The following is a 24,571-nucleotide window of genomic DNA, read 5'->3' as shown; positions in this document are numbered from 1 at the left end:
AAACTGCAGACTGCCCACAGACACTCAGATGACAGCACAGGTAGGAATTCAGCCTTACAAGATGTGGCCTCACTGAGAGATGATGCACCCTGAGCCACTTGCTGAAGGTAATACAAGGAAATGCTGCAGGATTAATTCACATTCCTACCTCTCTTCAAACATCATCTGCATACAAAGAAAAAAAAAAGAAAAATAAGGTAATTGAGTTACTGTAATGAAATTAATGTGAGCCTATAGGTAATAGTGCCCTTAAACTAGACAAGAAGACTTATTTCCTTAAAGACTCAGTTCAAATGCATTAGTGTTAACTAATGACAGCAGGAATTTCATCCCATTCACAACAGGTTGTTTTCGCTATCTGTGAAAAGCTGATGTAATTAAACCATGGGAAACTGAAGAAAGTTGCTGGAATTAGTGAGGGTGCATATGTTTCTGGGTTTCTAGGAAGTCTGAAGTATGAGAAATTCACAAATGTGTGGAAACTTTTGATAGCATTCCAGTTGAAACAAACTTGCAACAAACCCTGTGGAGAGGTTCATTCAAGAGGATGAGCTAAGCAAGAAAACAGTCAGTTCTGGCTAGCTGCACGGATATTAGCAGCAGCTGTGAACTCAGTAAACAGCCCTGTTTTCTGGTTGTCAAAGAGCTGCTAAAGCAGATGTGAAATGCATCAAAAATAGGTCACAAACAGAAAACATGCAAGGGAATGCATCAATATGAGAGTGACCTGAAAATAAGTAATGCTGGAACATCTTGGGAGTGTTTATAACCCTGAAGTATACACAGCCCAGAGCAGCACCCAACAATAGGCTCCTTAATGCGGTTCTTATGACAGGACCTTCCAGAGACGGCACTGTCTGTGTGAGCAAGGGTGCGGCTCTCTCAGGAGCTGAAGCGTCGGACACAAGAAAAGGTACTGAATTGCACACTGCTTTCCTTTGAATTTGGTTTTCTCAAAGAGGCTTTTCATTCCTGTCCTTCTCCTCACCCCCAGTCCCAAACTCTATAATTAACTCAGACTGAGGTATTATAATGAGCCAAGCGTGGAATTTGCCACTACAAACAGATTACAAACTCACTTTGTCTGATAGGCAGCGCTCATGCAAAAAGTCATTCCTCCAGGGACTGGAATCATCGCCAGCGTGGTAATTACATTCCCCCTTTTTTACCTTTCCCTTTTTAAAAGCCCATAGAACCCATTCCTAGTAATTCCCTCATATGGAGACCCACTCAGATCTACATCTAGGACTCCTGCAGTATTTAAAACACTAAAGTTCCTTTACTATGAGATATATAAAGGAACAAGATTAAACTCTAAAGGGGAGGTTAAGAAAGAAAATGTACCTGGGCTATAACAGGACTAAACAAGGCACCAACGTGTCCCATCACTCCCTGGCAAGCCTCTGTGGCCTTCACAGTGCAGGTGTGGGATTGTCTTTGGCCAAGTGCCTTCAACAAGCTGAGTCCAAGCACTATAGCCTGAAGCAGGCTCAAATACTTCCCACAGTCTGCAGGCGAAGACAGACACTCTCCTTTATCTCTGCTTGCTTTTACTTCCATTATCATGGCAGGTTTTACTCCTCGAAAACCTAAAGACATTGTATCATAAGCATTAATACAGTAAGACTAATCAGATAAAAAACAAAATAAACATAACAAAGCTGTTGATATATTCCATACATGGTAAGGTCAATTCTTATGTTTAACTGGGAACACAGGTCTTAGGTAAGTATTCAGCAACTAAATCGCTTAAGTGACAATGGCTCTGAAACAGCATTTAACAGAGAAACACTGAAGAGACTTCATGTTATTAATATTTTAGACCAGCAACCAAACTTCCAGAACTTGGCTTCTCTCCTTCAGAGGAAGGGAGAGGAAAAAAAACCCCACTCATATCCAACTTAAAAGAAATCCTTTGTGGCTTGCATTCAGTTGGAAGCCTTTACTGAAACAAATGTTCATTTTAGCATGGATTTCTTAGAGACCAGATCTAGAATGAAATGTGGTAATTGACAGCAAGGTTAAAAATGGCAAGATAAACATAACAATCATTGTTATCAGCAGTTATGTGACAGTGATCCAAGGTCCTTTTTTTTTTAAGCTAGTCAGCTTTTATTACTATCATTCATCTAAGCAATAACCGAAAAGTAGCCATACTTCCTGAAGCTAGCAGTGTGAATCCTGGAGGCTGAAGCATGCTGCTGCACTACGCTCTTTTGAAGAATGGTTTTCTAGAAAAGGAGCCTACAGAGGGAGAACAGAACGCTGTTACTTTCCTACAAGGACATAAAAGGATTGTTTCATTCTTTCAGAAGAAATTGAGCTACATACTTGTTGTACTCAGTTCTTGGCCAGCTTGTTCCCTCCCCTCCTCATGAGGCAGCACGTTATACACATTTGGCCGCTGCTCTCCGGGCGCTCCAAATGCTTTCATTCCAGCAGTGATGCGATTTTGTGAAGCAGCTTGGGTGGGTAGGGAAAGCAGCAGATTTAAACTTTGCTGACAAACCATGTAAGAACACACTTTCTGCCTCTACAGGTTGCAGTTCATGGGTAAGCTCTCACTTCCAAAAACGGAGTAATATGCATTTTTACCAACTAAGTATCACGCAGACAAATCAGATGGTAACTATTTCAGAAAACTTGGCCTAAGTTCCGTTTATACAATGCTTTCCAAATGTTCCATATTTGCAGAATAAAGAGAAAAACTCTGATCTTTGTAGTCTGAACTTGTCTACTTGGTTTACTTTTCCTTTCTGCCCTAAAGAGAACTTTTATTTATATGACTTCTGATTTAATACAGCAAACGTAAATAAATCCCAATGAAAGAACTGTCAGCTGACAAGGTGGTTTGGCTCAGAATTTGGGGCTTCTAACACTTGAACTCTATTTTGTCAAGTTGCTTTGAGATGCACTTGGACTGCACTGAAAACAAATTCCATAAACTTCTTCCTTGAATTTTTATTGACTTAGTGACATAGAAATTCTTCCTCAAAGACAACTCAAACTGTTTGTCATCAAATGCTGTTACAGTCAGTCACTGAGTTACCTTTTGTGCTGTAATCTGTTGATAGAATGTTTAAAGCAGTGCTTCCCCCAAGATTTCGACTAGCTGCAGCATGTTTTGAACATCTGAAATGGCTTACTTCAACTTGCCTGCAATGATCTGTGCTTGTCTAGTAGGAAGCATAAGGAAGTGAATGATTAATTACACTCTTCCCAGTAATCCAGAAGTGCTGATGAATGCCAGAAAACATTCTAATGGTTACTGAAAAAAACCCAAAGGCAATACATTGGAAGCCTTATTGTTGCTTTCAACAGACACAAAATAATTAAGTTTGCTAATTAGACATCACCTTTTAAAAAACAAGTAACAATAGGTACATTTCATGCTGTCCATATTTTGTGCAAAAATCACAAGCTGAGCACATACAACTGTAGCCAACAATTGTTCATCATCACAACCTAGCAGCTTAATATCAAAATTAGCAATGTACATAGACATACACACAGATAATTTCTCTTCAGTAGAATCTTTCAGACTGTCATTCACTAACCAGCTCTGTGCTTCAAGTGCATTCTGTGGTGAAACAAGCAGAAAATATTTCTGTGTTTCACTGTCATGTCAAACTAGGAGATCATGTAAGATCCTTTATTCTGTTGTTGCGTTCAACATCTGTAATCCTTTCCACAGATCAGAAGGGAAATTTCCCATTTAGGAAAATAAAACACATTTCATAGTTCACTCAATTATTTGGAAAGTATTCTAAGCTGTTAATTATGTACATCAAGAATTTGTACAGGATTGGTAAAGTTGAGGATTTTCTCTGAAACAACTCAAAGACATTTTGTTGCTCTATTCACGCTGTATTATTTTCAATACCATATTTTATATAATTAATTAGCTTAATAACTGTAAAAAGTCTCACGTCTTTATTTAATAATGTAATTCGCTACTGTGAGGGTGGTGAGGCAATGGGACAGGTTGCCCAGAAAACCTGTGGATCCCCCATCCCTGGCAGTGTTCAAGGCCAAGATGGATGAGGCTTTGAGCAGCCTGGTCTAGTGAGAGGTGTCCCAGTCCATGGCAGCAGGGCTGGAACAAGAGGATCTTTAAGGTCCCCTTCCAACACAAACCATTCTATGACCCAATGTGGTTTGCAGATGTCCATGAATTTGAATGAACTGAGTTTTAGAGTTTATGCTTCAGAGAGGTAACAGGAAAACTGGAAAGTTGGAGCCTCAGAAGCCACCCCCCTCCCCCAATATATACACACATTTTTATCTTTCTTATCCCTGTTGATTACTTATTATGGTTTTGTGGTCGAGGAACACATACAGGTAAAAAGCAAGCCTGACATTATCAAGAAACAATTCTCTATGGGAAATATCCAGCATCCCTTCCTTTTTGTTCTTTCATCCCCACTCTTCCCCTGCACAGCACTGTCACTCTGAAGCAGCACCTTTAAGGGGCAAGTTCCAGCCTTTTTCCTTAAATAAAAAAAAAAACCAAACCAACTAGCTGCAGTGTCAGAATAAAATCCAAGCATAGAAACAAACCATTTTCCCATTGCAGCATCTATGCTTGCTAAAGTAAGACACATAAACCCAAAATAAAACACAAGGTATAAGTAGTGACAGAATGTAACAGGCAGATGTGTCACTACTCTGAATGTCTATAAAGATGAGAGATTTTGTTTTAAGCTGCAGAGGAAGAAGATCAAGTGTCCTGCCTGCTGGGTTACACAGCAACATACCACAGGGAAAAAAAAAAAAATCATCCAAACATCTGGGATGCTACAAACATCAAGGCAGGGCTTGGCTTGTATCAAAAGGACATGCTAAACAAAATTCCAGGATGTATGGAGACACTTCCAATGCGCTTCAGGGAAAGTGCCTTAACGCTGTCCATGAATCACCAGCCGTCCAAAGAGCATCCTGGACACAGAGCGATCAGCAAGGCTGCTGGCGCCCTCCTGGGCAGGACCAGCCCAGGCCCGATTGCAGAGGGACAGCAGAGGTGGCCACAGCAGCACAAAATACCAGCATGGGATGCAGAGAGAAGGCACAGTTACGGGCTGTGAACGTTCCTGTGTGAGCCCTGTCACGCACGTGGAGGCAACACATGGCCGATGGTGCGCAGTGCTTTGTGCTGCACCTGCTGCAGAGCGCTCACAGCCACAGAACTGGGGAGGAAATTCCTATTGTACACTCGGGGGACAGACCCGAAAGCACATTTTTAACTGCCCCTGGAAACGTTTAACCCAGCCTGGGAGGTTGAAGAGGCAGATGTGAATTGTCTTCCCATTCCCTGTGGCTTCAGCAACAGTCTAGTGCCAATGTCCTCCCCTACGGCGCATCCTTAAGCGTTCCCCAGGGAACAAGAGGCTCTGCCTGAGCTGAAGCCCAGCTAGCAAACAAGGTCCACCCTCCCAGAGAGAACGAGTATACAGGGTAGCCAAGAACAGGAGGAACCAACAAGTGACGGATCATTTGTAGCTGCCAGCCTCCCCTTCTCAGCACTTACAGAATTACAAAGACTGCTTGTTCTCCCCAAAAGAGCAGAAGTCACTTGTCAGAGCACCCTTAAGTGCAGTTACAACCTCACCATAGCCCTGCGCAGGACAAGGACCTTCAAGGCAGACATACCAACTTCATATCCACCGACCCTGAGAGAGTGAATTTAGTTGTCCTCACAGCACATGGATGCTTCTGGTTTGTGAGAGGCATGATTGATGGAATCGACTGAAGCATCTCCAAGACGCATTCTGAATCCTCAGTCTGGACAGTGGAGGAACAACCAGAAGCAACCCACTGGGACCCAAGGCTGACACTGCTTACGTGCAAAGTGAATTCCAAAGAAGCATATTAAAATTACATGATGTTATAATCTTTGCTATGAGAAATCCTGCTGAAAATCTAATTAATGCAGAAAAAAACCCAAATGCCGAATTTCCTTTCTAACATGCTAGAGACTAACTGAACAGAGACACCCTTGTCCAAGCCCTAATCAATGCTTCATGGCACATAGGGGTCAGAGATTCACTTAAATTACTAGATAAGTAATAGTAGTATTACTACTAAGTTACTTGATAGTCACTTGAAATCAGGTGATTGAGGAAGAGGCTTTATTTAGGAATAAAAGCTCAGCTGTTTTTTTTTCTTCTTCCTCCAATACAAAACACTGCTGTAAGGATTCCAGCCTGGAAAAAAAACCCCTATATTACAATTAACATAGAAATTCTCCCAAAGATTCCGTAAGTCCATGCTGCAGGCATGCAAGAGTAAATGTGATCACTACGTACTATGTGGGCAGCTACGAGATACTCGCATTCACTTCAGTGTGGCAAACTGTGGAATGTGTGACTAAATGAGAGGGAATACAGAGAGAGCCAGAAAGGCTGAAAGAGTTGGGAAAACATTAATGAAGAGGAAACGTTAAAATACTTTTTTGTTTAGTTAAAGAGAGAAGAAACGAGAGATGGTAATAGGTTTCCAAAGTGTAAAAATGTGGGCTTTTAGACGCTAAAAGATTGGACATGACCCTTTGTACACATATTACCACAAACACAATTTTCAGTAGAGAGAATTAAGTATTACAAGGAGAGCCTTTCCAGCTCTCCTGGAGTAGGTATAATTAATTACACAGTAAAACCCGGGGGAACGTGGGATCCTCCTCGTTGGAGGAGCTTAGAAGCTCATCTGGCAGGGAGTTTTAAGCGCAGATCCTGCCGCAGCGCTGGCGGCGCGCAGGCGCTCCTCCCGCAGCGCTGCTCCCCGCTACCGTGCTGGGAGCGTAGGGAAAGGACTTAAATAGCGAAAAAACTACGAAAATTTGGGGGGAGGGGGTGGCTGTGTGCGCATTATCCCTCACGGAGAACTACTCGCAGGACACTGCACTAAGCGCCCTCACAGCCGGGGCCTGCGGCGCGCGGGGCAGCGCGGGGCGGGCGGCGGGAGCTGCGCGCCCCCTGGCGGCCGCCTCCGGCACCAGCAGGACCGCGCGCGAGACCCGCGGCGCGGAAGGGCACGCGGCCACCCGCGAGACCGGGCGCGCGACAAGGCGCGCGCATCGGCACGAGACCGGGCGCGCGACAAGGCGCGCGCATCGGCACGAGACCGGGCGCGCGACAAGGCGCGCGCATCGGCACGAGACCGGGCGCGCGACAAGGCGCGAGCTTCGCCCGCGCGATAGGGCACGCGCACTAGCGCGAGAAATACCACGTGACATGGCACGTGCACCTGCGCGAGACGCCGGCACGCGACAGGGCGCGAGATCCGGACTCGCGGTGAGGCACGAGACCTGTGCACGCGCACGGGGTATAGCGCGCGGGAGGGCGCGAGACGCGGGCACGTGACAAGGCACGCGCACCGGTGCGAGAGAGGGCACGCGACTGGCGCGAGACCAAGCACCCAAGAGAGCGCGGGAGCCCCGCGCGCTGTCGGCACGAGCGCAGGGCCCGTGAACCGGCCCCGCCGCCCGCAGCGGCGCGAAGCCGGCGCGGCCCAAGAGCAAGCCCTGACCAGCAGGAGGGCGTCAAAGAGCGAGCGAGCCCGTGAATTCCCACCTTCCAAAACCACGGCGGAGGGGAAGGGGGAAATACGGCTGACCTGCAGCCCCAGCGGGATTTGCGCTGTCCTGAGCTTCTCTGGGTCACGGGCTGGCAACGAACGTGACAAGGAGACACACCACAACAGCCCCATGTCCGTCCTTTCCCGCTGGGAACCAACAGCCCACTTCCTCCTCCCCACTCCCAGACTTGTGGAAGCATGATTTTTCAAACCATAGCCTGCTGCTGTAAACCTTTAATTTAACAAACTAAAATATTACAAGGTGTTACTATAATCTACTGGGACCTGTTGCTGTAAAGTGATTTTGACAGTATCAAAACACAAGGAAAGCTCATATAGCAAAGTCAAAACTATGTAGCAAAAAAATGAACATTTTAATCTGAAGCCTCAACTCTGTTTTTAATTTATATCTTATGATAATTGAAATTCAGTTTGGGCTCATTTCTCATTTTCATTTAAAAGTTACACACATTCAAAAGCCATCGGGTGTTTGCTTCTGCTCTAGAAACATTCCCACACTTGCCTGTGCTTTCTCTTCAGCAAAAATTAGCACCATTTGCCTTCTTCATTGAAGCCCTCCATGCTGGAGTGGTTTCAGCAGGTTGGTGTTTCCCCCACACACCCCAAGGTCACATCGTACAGGATCCATGAAGTTACAGCTCCTGGTTTTCCATTAAGGATTCCCACGGGGCTGGAGGCATGGGCCTACCAGCACCGTTTTAACATCATAATCATCATATCCGTGAGTGAGCACAGCTTCCTTGCAATTTAATTTACTGTTTAAACAAGCACAAGCCTCACAGAACATGTGCCCTCCAATTACTCTAGAGGTGGTTCAGACACAGCAACTTTGTAAAAGAGATTCAAGGACAGCCAAATAAAGCAATACAAAAAGTTCTACAGATTTCCAAATCCCAGCCACAGGAAGTCACTCAACTGAAGAAATAGTCACCTGTTACTAGCCCTACATGGAACACATACACCCCCCAAAAAAAATCCAAACACCAAACTTAAGTCTAGCTGATACTGGGATCTTGCAGATTTACTAGCTAAAGTCCCACCAATGTCAGTGTGACAGAGAAGTGGCAGAGCTATCTTGGCCTCAAGTGCCCTACAGCATTCCTGAAGTTTCCCATAAATTATAAAATAGCTGTCAACTTCTTAATGCTTAGAGACCTCAGCATTTTTTAACAGAGGTGCTGATTCCTGTGGAGTAGATTGAAGTCCCATTACAAGAGTCTTTCTTCACTTATATATATTTAGCATCTCCTTCAGAAATCATCCTAGGTCTCCAGAAGTCCATGGATCACTGGTTAAATACTTTCTCAGACACAAGTATATGCTTCATAGCCTAGAAAACCTAGCACAACCGGGCAGGTAGCCAGAATCTGTCTTCAGACTTTTTTTTGACTGGCATGACTTAACAGCATCCCTTTTATTTATTTATATGAGGTACTCTTGTGACAGAATGGGGAAGATATACACAGAGATGTTAACTATTTGTTCAGCTCTTCTCCATCATCTGTATTATGCTGGCACAGCGCCTTGCAGAAAGCACTGGAGCCTATCCTTTTGAAGCCTTGGCTGGGAGAGGTTTGCCAGTCAGGGTAGAACACACTGCCAGTGCATTCCTGTATTCCTCATAGGGGATGCCATACTGCAATCCTATAAGCAAATCCTTGGGGTGTCATGCATGCTACTCATATATTTGAATTAGTGCATCAGCATTTACACCTGAATATGAAACGCAGACAGATGTGTGAAATACTTACTGAAGCACCTCCCCCTGAGGAGAGGTATAAACAAGTAAGTTACTGAAACAATTTACAAGTTCATACATGTCTCTGAGGCTGCTCACTCAAGGACTGTGCTCTGAGAAGCAGGTGTGCAGACTGGAGTGCACAGTCCTCATTCTAACTGCAGTGCAGTCTGTGCTTGTGCTCACTCCAGTGCCCTGCAGAATTCTTCATTCTCCTGCTTCACAGGCACCTATTGAAACTATTTCCAAACTCTTGTGACAAGGGGCTGGGAGAGAAGGAAGGTGCAGACAGACCAGGTAGTTCTGTGTTCTTCACAATAAAGAACAGCAGCTGGTGGAATTTTTTTCTCCCACCCAGATAGAATAAATTCAAGTATGACTTCCTACATATGAAGCAAGCAAGTATAAGTTGGGGAGAGAGCACTGCAGAAAGACAAAAGCAGTAGAATTATGTGCAAGGTCATCCTTCTTAAACAACTGGAGAGAAAAGCAGCCCAGACATTTGTGAACTCCAGAAGAAGCAAGTGTCTGGCAGGGACTAACCCAGTTTCCTGCTCTCTGCCATAACACTTCATAGTAAGGTGACTAAAGCAACCAAGAAAAAAATAGTTGTTTAGTATGATGTGAAATTATGCTGTCCTCATTTTTCTCTTTAACTTTGTTTTCAGTTTGTAATTTGCAGTTCATTGTGTGCTCTGCTAGAATCACAGTGTTTCATTTTCAGCACAGAGTGACTCAGGCAAGCAGCACCTCTGAAAAGCAAGCTGAGTGCCACACACAAACTCCTGGGTGCTCAGGGGCACCAGGCTGTACTCCCCATCTCACTGATGGTGTCAGGTGTGCAGACAAGATAGGTTTTCCTCTGTGGGGTGTTAGCCAAAACCCTCTTCTCGAGCCCTTGAGAAGGAATGACACAGCTCCCAGGCTACTGTCACCACAGATACCTTGCCTGCCATCTAATTTTCTGAAAGCAAACAAAAGTTAACTTTGCCTTCCTCTGGGTAAAGAATGGGGTGTGAGGCGCACACACACACATTAAATACCCTGTTTAAAATCAGATCCTTTGCCACAATAATATTTTTAGTTTTGTGTCAAATACCACCGCCACAGATTGCTTCCTCTGTATCCTGGGAAACATTTGCCCCCATCTCTCAGGCAAGCAGCCTGTCCCTGTGCTATCGGTCTGCTCCAAATCTTCAAGATAGTGATAGAAAGAGGAGGAAACCCAACAAAAACCTCTAACACCTCTACTCTCCCACGCTGATTTTAGTACACATTATGCTAGCTTGTAGACTAGGCTTTTGTACCAGAGGAGATTACCCAGGATCTGCAGCAGCACAGACAAGGATGTGCATGTGTTCTGCTGCCTATAAATAGACTCTCCACTTAACAAAAACACAACCCAAACAGCCAGCTGTTAACAACTAGACCACAGAGTCTAGGCAGCAATTGCCGCTTGCTGAATAAATCTGTGCAACCTACTCATGCTTCAATTGGCAAATGATGTACAGATTAATGTTTGATGAGAGGTGATAATATTAACATGATATCTGAAGAGGCAGGAGTGAAACATGCTAAGCATGAAAACAATCTTTGAACTGCTGCTCAGCAGGGCTGCAAGTGGGGCTTTCCAGAAGTGGGCATTTTTTACTCACAGCTTGCCACTGGCAGGTTTGGCAAGAACACCAGGGACTGTCAAAGAGCGGAAGGCCATCCCCACACCTAGAGGATCATCTTTGGCCTGAGGCTTGCCTCTCTCACAGGTTTCTTTGGTGATCAGTTGCCCAGCTCTGTACTTGAGATTCAGTAGTACCCTGGAATAGCTACAGGAGTATTCCAAGAACGAAGGTACTAAAGACAAGACAAACCCAACTCTTCTCCTAGCCCTAGATGCAGTCATTGCAGGGCAGACTTGGGTCAGGGAACAGGATTGCAGACAAAAGTTTGCATTATGCTAAGGTCAGCTGAGTCTGACAGTTTTACAGGAACCAAGCCTCAAAGATATACTGCGGGAACTCTGCAAGAAAAGTAGAGTTTGATTGGGTCATGGGAGCAACAGTGCTTCTGCAAAACACTTTCTCCTTGGTGCAGACTACTTGCCAGCAGTCCAGAGCTTCTGTTGACCTGACTAAGACGGGACAGAAGTTCACAAGGCCAACCCAGTCTGACTTCCTAATTAAAAAACCAAACAAACCAACAACATCAAAACCAACTCATTTCCTTCAGTAAAACATCTAAAGCCTGTCTTAAGGCTGATTTTGATGATCATTTGGTCTGAGCAAGACGACCCCCACAACTGGGCTGGGGCCCAGTTATACAGAACACAGTCCTTCTGCAAAGGCTGTGCCATGACAAACTGGTGGCTGACACACACAGACTTCATTTCAGTTCTGTGGCTGAGCTGGAGTTGAAGCTGCTGATTCATCTGGCTTGTATCACCTGTGCCAAAAGGTCTGCACTCCTGGCAGGCATGTCTACTTTCAATTGTTTGAACAGCCACACAACAGAGGTCTCCTCATCACATGAAACAGCAGCTTGGACACCAGAATATCCATGTAAATAAAATACAGCATAACTGTACCAATGTCTTGCTCTTCCTTTTTTTTTTTCCCTTGGATTTTTTTTTTTGTTTTGTTTTTTTTTAAATTAGTGCAAGTAACAAGAAGGAAAATCTTTACAGCTTAATTATTTAAGCCCTGAGATATTTTCCATTAAGTATGCCAATATGGTTTCCAGATTCAGGCCAGGCTTAGACTGCAACAACTTCACAGACTTCAGAAGCAAGACTCTGCTTTAGGTAAGCAAAGCACAATTATGCTGAGCATTTTACAACAACAACTATTACAGAAACAATCCAGAAAAATTCATACACTCCAGAATGACCCAACAAAAAACTTATAAATCTTTTAAACATACACTGCTGAAGTCATGGTAAATCCACATTGCACCCTCTTCCTTCTCCACCTTGCTTTCAGCAAGAGATTACTGCTCCTGTAATAGGAGTGGAAAAATACTGCTCTTTTATGTAGTCTTCACAGGCAGCTTATGACAAGAATATAAGGCTGCATGCAAGAATATAAGGCTATAAAAGATTACAGCAAACCCTGCCAGTTCTTACCTGTCAGAGTTCTTAGAGAAAACTACTAAGGCCACACTTTGAAATTTATTTTAGCACTATTATTTTACAGGCTGTTAAAAAGTTTATGAAGGACAGAATGCTTAAGTCTTTCACCACCCAGCATGGACACTTGCTAACTAAGGGCAAACTGTGTTGTAAAGGTTTGCATAAAATGACAAACTGCATTAAAAGCTTTAAATTCTTTTCAGAGGAAGCTAAATATAAGTCAATATATCTTAGAAGAAAAGCATGGGGATACGGGAGGTGATTGATGGTGGAAGGCCAGAGGGCACTTTTTACTTCTTTTTGGCTGTGAGCCTCTTACCTGGGAACTGGTTTGGGCATCTAAAGATATTTTTCCAGAATGTACATCAACTAATGTTGGAAAGGATGGATAAATATAATTGCCTGGCAAAAGATTTACGATAGTACAGCCAGGATAAAAACAATCCCCCCTATGGCTGGACCATACCCTTACCTACATATAAATCCAAAAGTCAAATGGACTGTTCCATCTCACCCCCAAAATGTATGGTTCATCTGACACCTGTATCCCTCCCCTGAAACATCAGGTGTCTGTGACCCCATTGGCCCAAGTCTTGTTCCAGCCCACCTTGAAGCCCCCTGATAAGGGGTCTCCGAGGGGCCAGACGCTCTCTTGGATCTTCCCCTCTCTTGGAATCCCCACTCTCTTGGAACTTCCACCCTCTCTACCCTTTGTCTCCCCCCTCCCCCATCCCCTCAAGCTTTGCCACGTGCTGCGTCTGGCATCTCCAAGCAAGACCTTTCTCCATCCCTAATAAACCTGATATTCTAAGAGCAGCCTTCAGAGATATCTCATCTCCATTCATCTAAGCCGTCCTGGAGCACAGCGTTCCCTACAAGCTAACAGTCCGTTCTATAACAGGCCAAGTGTGAAACACCTTGAGAAGCTGACATTGTATAAATAATCCATATGTTCTCTTTTAATGGCCACAATGGGAGTCCCTTTTAAACAACAGGAGAAATTGTCATGGATATTGAAAGGCTGAACAATTACTTAATTTACTCTGGAGAAAAACATAACTAGTACCATTATGTTGGTCATATGTTAAACTACGTACATCTCTGAAGATCTATGGTGTCAGGTAATACTAACCAAATCAGAGTCCCAAATGGTCTGAAATCCTTTTGCAATATTCCTCTGCAAGAATGCAAGTTTCAGAGCTCAAAACATGACTTTATTGATATTTTTCATCTTTTTTAAGTGAATACAACTGAAAATTCTTTCACAAATGCACAACAAAATATAATTTCTAGTCCCACTATGCATTGTTATAAATGCACCTGCACAAATTGCTAAAATGTTCCCAGCAATTTTTTTATAAAGTTCAAAAAGGCTGGTTCTTCACAAGTCTTCAAACTGCATTGAAATCCTTAATTTTCAAATGTTTTTCTGTGTATATTTCAGTTTTGAAAAAAACCACAGGTAAACAGATAAACTGCAATTATGCTTTGCTTTTACAATAACTCTAGCACTTCTAGTCAGGAAAATGCAGATATTGGATGCTCTTGCCAAGTTTAAACGATTTTACATTTTACATATCTGTTCTCTGATAACTGCTGAAATAATGTTCTTTAGTAACTAACTCACCAAATTCCACACGTTATCACCCTCAACAAGAGCATTTTCTTGGGCACACTAACTTATTTTTTGCAATAATGAAGCTAGTCTGGAGAGAAGAAATACGCAAATGGACACTAGGAAAAGGCATAAAAAATCCAACAAACATCAGCCACACATTTTTTCTAAAAAACAAGCAATTGAAATACAGGAGGCAAGATTTCTCTGTGTGTTTGCATTTTGCTTTTTCCATTTACTGCAGAAACAAACTGTTCTGTTGCACTTACATGGCTCTTCACCTGTTACACTCACAAAACCCAAAGCCATTTGTAGAGGGAAATCAGCAGAGCAGCTGTCAGCAGGAGAGCAAATGTGATGGTCCTGGTGTCAGCACCCAAGCAAAATACTGACTTTGGAACTCCAGCAACCTGACAAGACTGTGTAATGGCACTGCAACCTTTTGTTGTAAGGTTTCACATTAGGATTTAATCTCCAATTGATCACACATGTCAGAAAAGCGTGGGATTGTTGTTAGTGCTTAGGAATGCAGCACACGTCTCGAGCACAGAGAGAGGGCAGTACCCCGTCAGAATCTGTTAAATCTTCAGGAAAGGGGTTTGAGCAGGAGTAAAGATGCAAGTCTTTTGCTGTCTCTACACAGGGGACATTTTCCATTCTGACTACCAGCTACTACATCTCAGTGCCCACTCTTCTGGGCACCTGACAGAAACAGCCCAGGCTTTAGATTGTAATGTTTATTTTTAAAGCTGGAATTTCTAGCATTTATAGTTACAGGGCATAGCTTTATGAGCTCTTCTCCAGTGAAATATTTTTTGTTGTTTGGTTTTAGACTGATCCCCAGTACAACCTTGCTGACTTCTTTCAAAAAAGTATGAAGCTGTGTCTGTGCTCCTCTGGTAATACTAGTTTGTCATCAGTCCTCACTTAATAAATTAGCAAAGTCATCCATGAAGTGAGCTGGGGAAGCAGCATCATCCTGTGCTCTCCTGTGCAATGCTGCAGTGTACTACTAAAAATAGCTGCTGCCTTTCACTCCAGAGATGGAAGCTTCCTGAGAACAAGGCATTTCTGTACTCGGGGTACATGCACAATATGCAGCACACTGATATATCACCACTTGTCCATATGTAAAGTGAATAGATTTGCAATATTTCCCCAAACAGAAAGCTGTCCCAGCCACACAGCAAGTATGTTTCTAGTAAACACTCTTCGGCCTCCGCCCCACAGGCTTGAGCAGTTGCATTTTAACTCATGTTTTTTTAATTTTATTTCCACAACTGCCAAAGCAGTTCCATGTTTCTGCTAATCTTTTTTGAAATAGAAGAAAGTGAAAAATGTTTCAGGAGAAATTTTGGAACATCTTCAGATTATTTTTTTTTTAAAACATATTTTGTTTAAGTAGAAGCAAACAACAAGTTTTTGATCTCATCTCTCACATAAAAATCTGGACCATTCCACATTTAGATGGAAAAATGGAATCAATCTATTTCTGAACAGAACTGGCTCTGGGCAAGGATAGGCAAAGCATTAAAGCTGCTCACTCAGAAGAGGGCAGAAGCTGGAGAGATGTTCTCTGGGCAAAGGGAAAGGATGCACTGAATCAAGGGACATAAGAAGTGATCACAAAGGGTTCAAATATGGATACAGGACTATGAACCAGTTACAGATAAAAGAGCCTGGGAGTCTGAAGGAATTTTCTATTGAGCAGAGGAACAAAGCTGTAGCACAGCTTCCTTAGAAGGTCTGACAATTTTGCATTAAACATCTGCAAAAATGGTATTTGACCACTGTGCCAAAAGCGGCTCCCAGTAAGGACAGACTACATTTGGCAAAGCAGTAAGCCACTCTCTGCCCCATGCTTCTACCAGACACAGGAGATGAGGAGTGCTGGCTCCACCTCACTGCACAGCCAGTCTCCCAGCAGCACAGAAATGCCACCAGGAACTAGTAGCTCCTTACCTCACCATTTCTGCCTGCCAAGAAAGCATGAGAGCCCAGTGCTTTGCCTGTTCAAATTCAGGAAAAAGGTGTTTGAAGAGCTTTGCTCAGCACAGCCAGCATTCTGTGAACAGTGGCAGAGCTCTAATTAACTGCACAGACTTCATCTCAGCAAAATGTTTTAAAAGAAATTTTAAAAGTACATGAATACTCCCAGTTAATCCATACGGCAAAGAGCTGAATCACAGACTCTGACAAGGCAGTCCCTGGAAAGGCGATAGATATGTCATACACTCCATTTCTCATTCCAGGAGCATCCCAAGTCCAATGTGTAGCAAGCAGCTCTATATGCATATAAGCTGAAAGGAGAATGCCAGTTTCCAACACCCATGAGGAATGTTCAAATCTGGAGTCTAATTAACTTCACAAATCTTCTTCACCCTGAGTGTAGGAAAGTTACAAAGACTGACTTGACTGCATGTCAGACATGTAGATTCCAAACAATGGCATTTTCCCTGAGCTCTTCCATGAAGCCCAAACTGCAGTCAGGACTAGCAAGGACACCAGCTCACCCAGGCTTCAGGGCTGTCCACCAGCTTGGGTCACTTCAGAGCCAGGTGGTGCTCTTTTGGGACAGCACTTTCCCAGGAGCAGAGCTGTCTTGTCCCACAAAAGGAGCTCTAGCATCATTTCACAACACAGCAAGGCTGATGCTTAGAACATTCCTAATCCATTCCAGCAACTACAAGTGCTTGAGATCACAGGCCAGTTTCATTCCCTTCAGAATAACTTGTCGTTAACCACAGTCTTATCCTAGTGATGAGTAGAATCTCAGGTGAAGCTATCTGTACATCCACACTTCCTTCTCCATTAGCACAGTGTCTCATGTAACTTGTACCCAGGATTGGAGAAACACTGCCAAGAAATCCTCTTGTTACATATCCTTCCAACTACACATGTGGGCACATCTGTAGGTTGGGCAGAAATGTGATCGAGAACAATCCTGCAGAGAAAGACTTGCGGGTAAGTGGTTGATGAAAAACTCACATGAGCACAGTGTGCGCTCACAGCCCAGAAACCCAATGGAATCCTGGGCTGCATCAAAAGCAGCATGGCCAGCAGGGTGAGGGAGGCCCTCTGCTCTGCCCTAGTGAGGACCCCACCAAGAGTGCTGCATCCAGCTCTGGGAACCCCAAAATAAGAAGGACATGGAACTGTTGGAGCAAGTCCACAAAGTTGATAAGAGGACTGCCCTAAGAAGACTGAGAACCTTGGGGGTGTTCAGCCTGGGGAACAGAAGGTTGTATGGATACCTCAAAGAAAGCTTCCAGTATTTGAAGCTGATCTACAGGGAAGCCAAGGAGGGACTCTTTATCAGGAACCGTAGTGATAGGACAAGGACTAATGGGTACAAATTGAAAGAGGCAGAATTTATATTAGAGATTAGGAAGAAACTCTACTGTGAGGATGGCAAGACCCTGGAACAAGTTACCCAGTGAAACTGGATATCCCAACCCTGACAGTGTTTGAGGCCAGGTTAGATAACACTTTGGGCAACCTGGTCTAGTGGGAAGCATCCCTGTCCATGGCAGGGGTATTTGCACTAAAATGATCATTAAGGACCCCTCCAAACCTTAACATTCTATGACTCTAAGAGCATTCCCTATTCTGATAGGGCTTTGGCTTGCCCCTGTGTAGGGGTTGCACTTCCAGGTTCCTGTATTCCTTAGAAAAATGTATTTCAGCTTAGTTCAACAGCTTTCCTAGTTGTCAGCCTTTTCTTAAACTATTCCATGTTCATGAGAAACTTGCAACTCCAAAGAGAACATTTTAAGCACCTCAACTCCTAGTAGCAATTCAAGCAGGGTTTCACTGCTATTCACTTGAATAGCATTCAGTCAGTCAGGGAAGCTGAAACAATAACATATGTGAAACAGCTTGAATCTTGAGGATATGATCTATACAGAATTAGTTAACAGAAATTTTTTCTTTAAACCCACACACTCCCCATAACATTCATTTAGTAAATCTGAATAAGAACTGCATTCAAGATAACACAATCTGTATGTGAACATTCTGTGAAGAGAAAGAATGAATTCCATGAATCAATAATTTGGTTCAATTGTCTTGGTTCTGTTTACTATTTACGCTATGTTTGGTGAGTCTTAACTTATTAATGTTGGACATCCTCTGTTTTAAATCTCTGTATAAGGTTCCAAGTGAACATGGTCTGTGTTTACTTTGACTTCAAAGATAATTCAGCATGTGCAGAAGAGTTTCCAGACTGAAATGGACTTTATTAGCTCTGCTGCCATAAATTCAGAAATAAAAAAAAAATCTCTGCATCATGTCAATTTAAGGCAAGAGGCCTTTCATTCAGTATCTCTCATTTTGCAAAACAATACTTTTTATATTATGCTGATACCATATATATTATTGTAGTCAACATTAGCATAATAATGATGACATATGTGCTATTACCATTACAATGTTGGTGTGTTCATTTTTATTACTGACAGAGCTGCCCAAAATATCTACTGTTTACAACATTTGTTCTAGCTAAAGAGATTTGGTAGCATTTGCTAATCAACTGCAACCACTTCCCACCCATAAAACTGATGCAAATAAGGAAAAAAAAAAAAACAAAAACCAGCTAGAGGGATCCAAAGACATAAACACTTTTACTTATAAATCTGTAAAGAGAAATCCCCCTCTCTCTCCATATGGCTTTCTCTTGGCTCTTAAATCATCTTTTCATTGGCTTCCAGCTGGCTGTCTCACTATCAAGACCAACTTGTTATGCCAAAGTCAGGCTCAGAAAAATGAGAGCTGCAGAGTGGCATGACTGGATGCAGCAGTTTTTACTAAGGGCAAGTCTCGCATAAAGGGTGCATAGCAAGGTCACTTCACTTGCCTCAGCCAAGCAGGCACTGCTGTGTTCCCAAAACACAGCAGCAGGTCTATGTTCACACTTTTTAGTAGCAGGAGTTAAGAACAGCTACTACAATTGAAGCTACAGGGAAATTCTGCAGGCAGAAGTGTAATTACCTGAGTGGGAATTCTGGCAGAAAACCCAGACCTCTTTCTCTCCTTAAATAGAAACAAATACTGTGCAGTCACCATGGAGAGATTACGTACAGCATTTGGATCACATACAGCACTGAAATACAACACACACATAAAAGAGCAAGCCATGGAGCTGGTTTAGCAAAGCACAACCAAGCCGGGTCTCCACTGACTACAGCCACCATTTTAGCCATCATCCCAGTCTTACAAATATTAAGCTATCTGTCAAAATTCACACTCTGCATTAAAAGTCAGCTCTGCAAGCTGTTTAGTCCAGCTGGGAGTACCTAGCGCCTGACATGACATGAATGAGGCAGAGATGGAAGCACTCACAAATTGATCTACCGCCACCCAGGTAAGATTTTAAATTAAGAATAGAAGAAAACCACAGGGAAAGAAACATCATATAGTGCCTGTGTGTGAAGGCCTGTTTGGATTTAGCTAAACAGCCAGTCACTGAAGTGCAGCAGTTCTTGTACAGTCTGTAGAGGCTTTGACTCCAATTACAAAAATTCTTAGTTTTGGTCCATGTCTGACACCTTTGGTTTTCACCTATGCACCCAAGCCTACCTCCTCATCTCTCTAGCCTTCCTTCTGCTCATTCCACAGGCCAGCTCATTTTTTGCTTACTGCCCCCAATAGCCTCCAGATTTAATCCCAGCTTCAGCCCCCCTCTCCAGGGGTGGAATTTTCCCCCTCTACTCCATCACTCATGTCCCCATGCTTCTTCACTGAGGCTGTGATAGCATCCCAGGGGGAGTCACCAGAGCACAGGGAAAATGAGCACCCTATTCCTTCTTCAAGCACAGTATAGGCTGCAGTTTTGCAATCTTTTTGGCTTCAAACTCTCCTCCAAATGACTTGTGCTCACTTGTTGTCAGGGCACTTCCTCTTTAGCCACCTGACTATTTGGTCCTGTTTTCAAAGAGAAATACGATTGCTCAGTGTCCCTGAAAAATCCACCATCATTTTCTATTCTTCAAAGTCAGCAGGACTGTTACTAGACTAAGAATCTCAAAAATTTGCCTCTCCCTTTCAAATCAGCCAACCTTTGCTTCGTTAATAACTGCAGTCAGCTTCCAAACCTTAGAGGAATGTTTTTTATCTACATATATGTCAGGGTGGTGATACTAAATGGGAAATTGTTTGCTTAGCAGGACTGGCAAAGCCTTGCTATGTATCAGAAATGCCATTCCATGGAGAGTACTTTTCTCCCCTCTCTGCAGCAGCTCACTAATTTAGGTGCATAAATCAGAGAGAGCTGATAAGGTCACAGATACCAACATGTCCTGCCTCCCGTTCAGTTTTCCCAAGCATTCTGCAAGCCATCAAACAGCTTCAGATTTGGAAGTTTTAAAAACAACTCTGCTCATTTTAAAATAATCATACATTTCAATTCCCCCACATACCACTAGCAATTATAGAAACAGCTTTCTGATTTTGTAGTGATTATTCCCCAGCATGCACATCCCCATAACTGGCTTTTGTTTTCATTCTCACAAGACAAAGCATGGAGAGACCTGCACTTTTTTCCCCCTTCCCACCATTACTGGCCTTCTCACAATTCCTCTTTTTCTCCAGTTTCCATGTTGTGCTTCACATAGGCTCCATTCCATGGGTTTTCTTAAAGGGAAATATCTTAATTTGTATTTATGAAAATCTGCTATTTTTTCACATAGCACACGTCCTGCTGCCTTGACTGTACTGAAACTTGCTTATTTTTAATGTTACATATTAATGAAAAGCTGCTAAAATGAGAGAAAGGATTTTCTTTCGTCAGTCAGCATCAGCATGAGAGCAGTCTGATCTTGAAAGCCTCTCGCTCCGATTGTTCAGAAACATACTGTTCACCATGTCAGTTGAATCATGTGCGTCAGATATTAAAAGTTCAGGCTCTAAGTGCACAAATCCTGTTCAGATCTAAGAAAGTTCTTTTCCATAAATATTAATGAGGGCCAATTTCATGCCACTTGTTACATCCCATGTACACTTACTTCTTTAAACTATCACTTGTCTTTTATGTGCCAATAATCAATTTGTAAAGCATAAATCGTAATGGTTTTGATTATGCTATAGCCTATGATTTTGCATTTAATCAATTTGCTTACTTTGATAAGTGACGTTATTTCCATTTTATCATCTTATCTGTTTGCAGGAACAAATAAGTCACCTCTTTGAAAGATTAAAATTTCATCTATTATTTACTTAAAACCAAGTTTTAGAACTGCACCATCACTGTAAGCATTTAATCAGAAATGCAAACAAGAAGCTCAACCTGTACATCCTGTTCTGCCCTACATCAAGCATCAATCACATTTCAGAATTACCACATGCAAGCTGCAACCATCTGCTAGAGAGAGAAGACAGAACAGCAGCAACAACAAAATACCCATGCACCGAAAGGTTACTTGACTTGCATTCTCTGTGAATTCAAACTGAACACAAGAATCAAGTCCCTGTTGATCAGGGATGAGAAAAGAACAAGATGTCTTGGAAGACAGCTGTTTCTCAAGAGACAGCAGGTGCACATTTGGGAGTGCCTTGCAGCACCAGGATGCCAGCACAGGTAGGTACAGCCACACATGTGCTTTGGGCTCAGCAGAGAGAACCTGGAAGCCCTGCAGGAACCTTAAGGCAGTGCTTTGCACAGTCAGGCAGGACACACTGGGGCAGGGAAGATCACTTCAGGCTCCCTGCCATGAAAATGAGTTTGTTCGGCTTCCCAAGCAGAGCAGCTGACAGCTTGGGCTGGAGACTAGGAATGCAAAAGGCTGCCTGCAGCCAGCCAGAGTGATCACTTATGCTGGAGTCACGCTGCCTCAGCAGTGGGGTTCATTTGATTCTGAAAGTCCACTGGCCTTACTATTTAAAAGAGACATTAGTCACATAAACATCTCAATTTCTCATAAATACACAGAAAATATGACAAGTTTTAAAGAAATGTTGCCACTACAAGTCAGAGTAAGGTCATAAAGTGACATTCATTTGTTACCAGGGTCTTAGGAATTAAAAAAAAAATAATAAAAAAGAAATCCTCATTGTTATTAACAACTACTTGAGCTTTTGCTCTCCTTCAAAAGGTTTTGAATCCTTAGTTCATACAAAGAGTCTGTTTCATGTAAATATTTGGGGGAAAGAAATTCTCTGTATTCCAACTATAACTAGCTTATGATGTCAGCACAAGTGACCCGAGATGATCTTCAACTGACAGCACTGACTTCACATTTCTCTGCTGTCTTTTATAACAACTTCTTGAAAGCATAAACTATGGCTGCTTTTCTTTCCTTAAATCTCCTACAGACATCTACTTCTAAGGATATGAACAGACTCAAACAGTAATCAAGAAATTGTACAATGATCTCAAAGGATGCTTAAAACATTTTCCCTAGCCTGTCCCTATCTCCCGATGACATTTTCTCTCATTTAGAAGCTTGCCTTACTGCTTGAAATTCCAGATTTAGAACTGATCTTTTTCTATAGCTAATGGTGTTGAAGTATACTTAACAAATTCAACCAGACATTGAAATGTGTGTATTTTACATGAAAGTATTTTCATCCAACAGTTTGAGTTCCCACAGGAGGTTCACTAACACCCTGAATGCCCCATAGAGACTTGGTACTCCAAGACCAGCATCCCAGCTCCACAGACGAAACATACTCCCTCTCATCTTCTGAGAGGACTGTCTGGACAAAGACAATGATATCTGTATGCCAGGACATAAGTAGAAAGCTTTCTGTGGAGTTATTTATTGTAGTAACAGGCCCTGGCAACAGTTAGACTCCATGGTGATAACAAATAACCAGGCTCTCAAGGAAGAGAATTGGGCATTCCTATTCTCTGGACTTGCAGCAGGGAGCAGATGGTCACAATTTCACCATGGGCTACAATATTTCTATCCAGGCTGCAGTGGCAGAGCTGCCTTCTGAGGGGCTACAGAACAACCAGAGAGTGAAGAGCCAGGGGTGACCTCTTCCCCGCAGACTCTGTCTGAAGCACGTACGTTAGGAGATGCCTTAGCACACGAGTGTACCAGGAGGACATGGGCACACAAAAACATGGTTTTGATGATGTTAGGGGCAGCTCTGGCTCTGTCTGATCTTAAGGGAGCTCTTAAGGAGAAGGGCTGTCACTCACTCAGCTTAACACAATCTTCCTGCTATGGGGAAGCAGATTCACTATTTGGCCACATGCATGATCTGATTTCACAGCACCTGAAAAGTTCATTTTCGCAGTCTGTCCCACTTGCCTCATTAAAGATACAGTTATAGACACTTATCTCCCACACCAGTGATGAATTACAACACTGCAGCAAGGTGGATTTTGCCTCAAAAAGTTATTTTGAAGTAGGAGGCTTGTATGTATGTAAATATTATGTATGCAAGATATATATGTGAAGCCACTTTGTGAAGCTTACAAAGTTGAATTGGCTTAAGCCCAAAGACACAGAGAAGAGACAAATTACATCTAGGCTCTAATCCTCCATTATTAGGAGGTTCAAAACTATTGCTTAGAAGGAGCACAGGCTAACAGGTTAGCAAGTGCTAATTTAAAACTCAGTTTTAAATTTCTAACCAATGTTCTGCACACAGAAGGCACTTAAAGTACTGGAAAAATACTCCAAGTGAGTTAAATGGATTATAGCCACATTTAAGCTTAAAGTTATGCTTTGTTTTGAAAATGGAAAACAAATTTTGAAATGGTCCAAGAGACCTTCACTCACCATCCACATGTGACAGAACATGGATAAGGTATCAGGAATGCCTCCATCTTCCACTGTACTCTGAACCTCGCAGTTCTATAGGACTACTCTAGATAGCTCCTTACATGTTTAGAAGCCCAAGGAGCTTTTCTCATTTGTTTCTTCATCTTGCTGTAGAGTAGAAATTACAGCATTGATGGAACAGAGACAGACCCTCACAGGTTGGGGCAGCTTGACTAAAAGGGACTTCAAAGGATGGAGCCAAACTTGAAGATGAGACAAGGAAATCTTCCCCAAGGAACCACCATGAAGATTTACTTATTTTCAGATAACCCAAGCACAGGTTAACAATAACTGAAGTTTGTAACAGCCTCAGAAACAGACCTAGGAGGAAATAATCTTGCAGGTCTATTGCTAAAGCAAACTTCCACACTAGGAATCGTTCATGCTGTGACACCACACAGACTGAGTTCTTAGCACTAGTTTAAAACCATGCCATAGTAACACAGAATAGCTGATCATTACGTTCTTCAGCATGACTCAACCCTCAGCACCAGAAGAGAAAGCAGGGTTGATACTTTTCTTGGCAGATGCCTGGAACAGACCAAGAGAACAAACTCAGCCTTGTCCCCAGGAGTAGCCCTCTCTTACAGTACATTGGGAAGGGAGGTTGCCCACAGGAGGGCTCTCAGTCTGACGTTACAATGAGCCAGTTTTTACTGCAGCCAATACAATGCCCTGACAAGCAGAAGGTAGAGACAGTAAGTAAATACCCTATTATTTCTTCACATTTG

At 42.9% G+C, this 24,571-nt stretch overlaps 1 protein-coding gene and 1 long non-coding RNA gene across 18 annotated transcripts in view; one reads left to right on the top strand and one right to left on the bottom strand.

Annotated features, from left to right (window-relative positions):
* Positions 1-24,571, bottom strand: part of ATXN1 (ataxin 1) — a 367,337-nt gene that overhangs the window by 306,453 nt on the left and 36,313 nt on the right. For 9 of the 13 annotated variants that reach the window (XM_085573520.1, XM_085573521.1, XM_021553031.4 and 6 more), the window contains exon 1: positions 19,060-21,351. The exons of the other annotated variants lie outside the window; for them this stretch is intronic. The gene's annotated coding sequence lies outside the window, so the exon portion shown is untranslated. Of the gene's footprint in view, positions 1-19,059; positions 21,352-24,571 lie in introns of those variants that run through there. 13 annotated transcript variants of the gene reach the window in all.
* Positions 18,966-24,571, top strand: part of LOC146768284 (uncharacterized) — a 37,598-nt gene continuing 31,992 nt past the window's right edge. For 2 of the 5 annotated variants that reach the window (XR_014953338.1, XR_014953340.1), the window contains exons 1-2: positions 18,970-19,432; positions 21,233-24,571. The exon at positions 21,233-24,571 is cut by the window's right edge. This is a non-coding gene — a long non-coding RNA (uncharacterized LOC146768284). Of the gene's footprint in view, positions 19,433-21,232 lie in introns of all 5 variants that reach the window. The other 3 variants (XR_014953339.1, XR_014953336.1, XR_014953337.1) reach the window with 3 other exon arrangements.

Source organism: Lonchura striata, chromosome 2 (genome assembly GCF_050655825.1).
Source record: "Lonchura striata isolate lonStrDom1 chromosome 2, ASM5065582v1, whole genome shotgun sequence".
NCBI classification, from domain to species: domain Eukaryota; kingdom Metazoa; phylum Chordata; class Aves; order Passeriformes; family Estrildidae; genus Lonchura; species Lonchura striata.
This window is presented reverse-complemented; position numbering and strand designations above follow the sequence as displayed.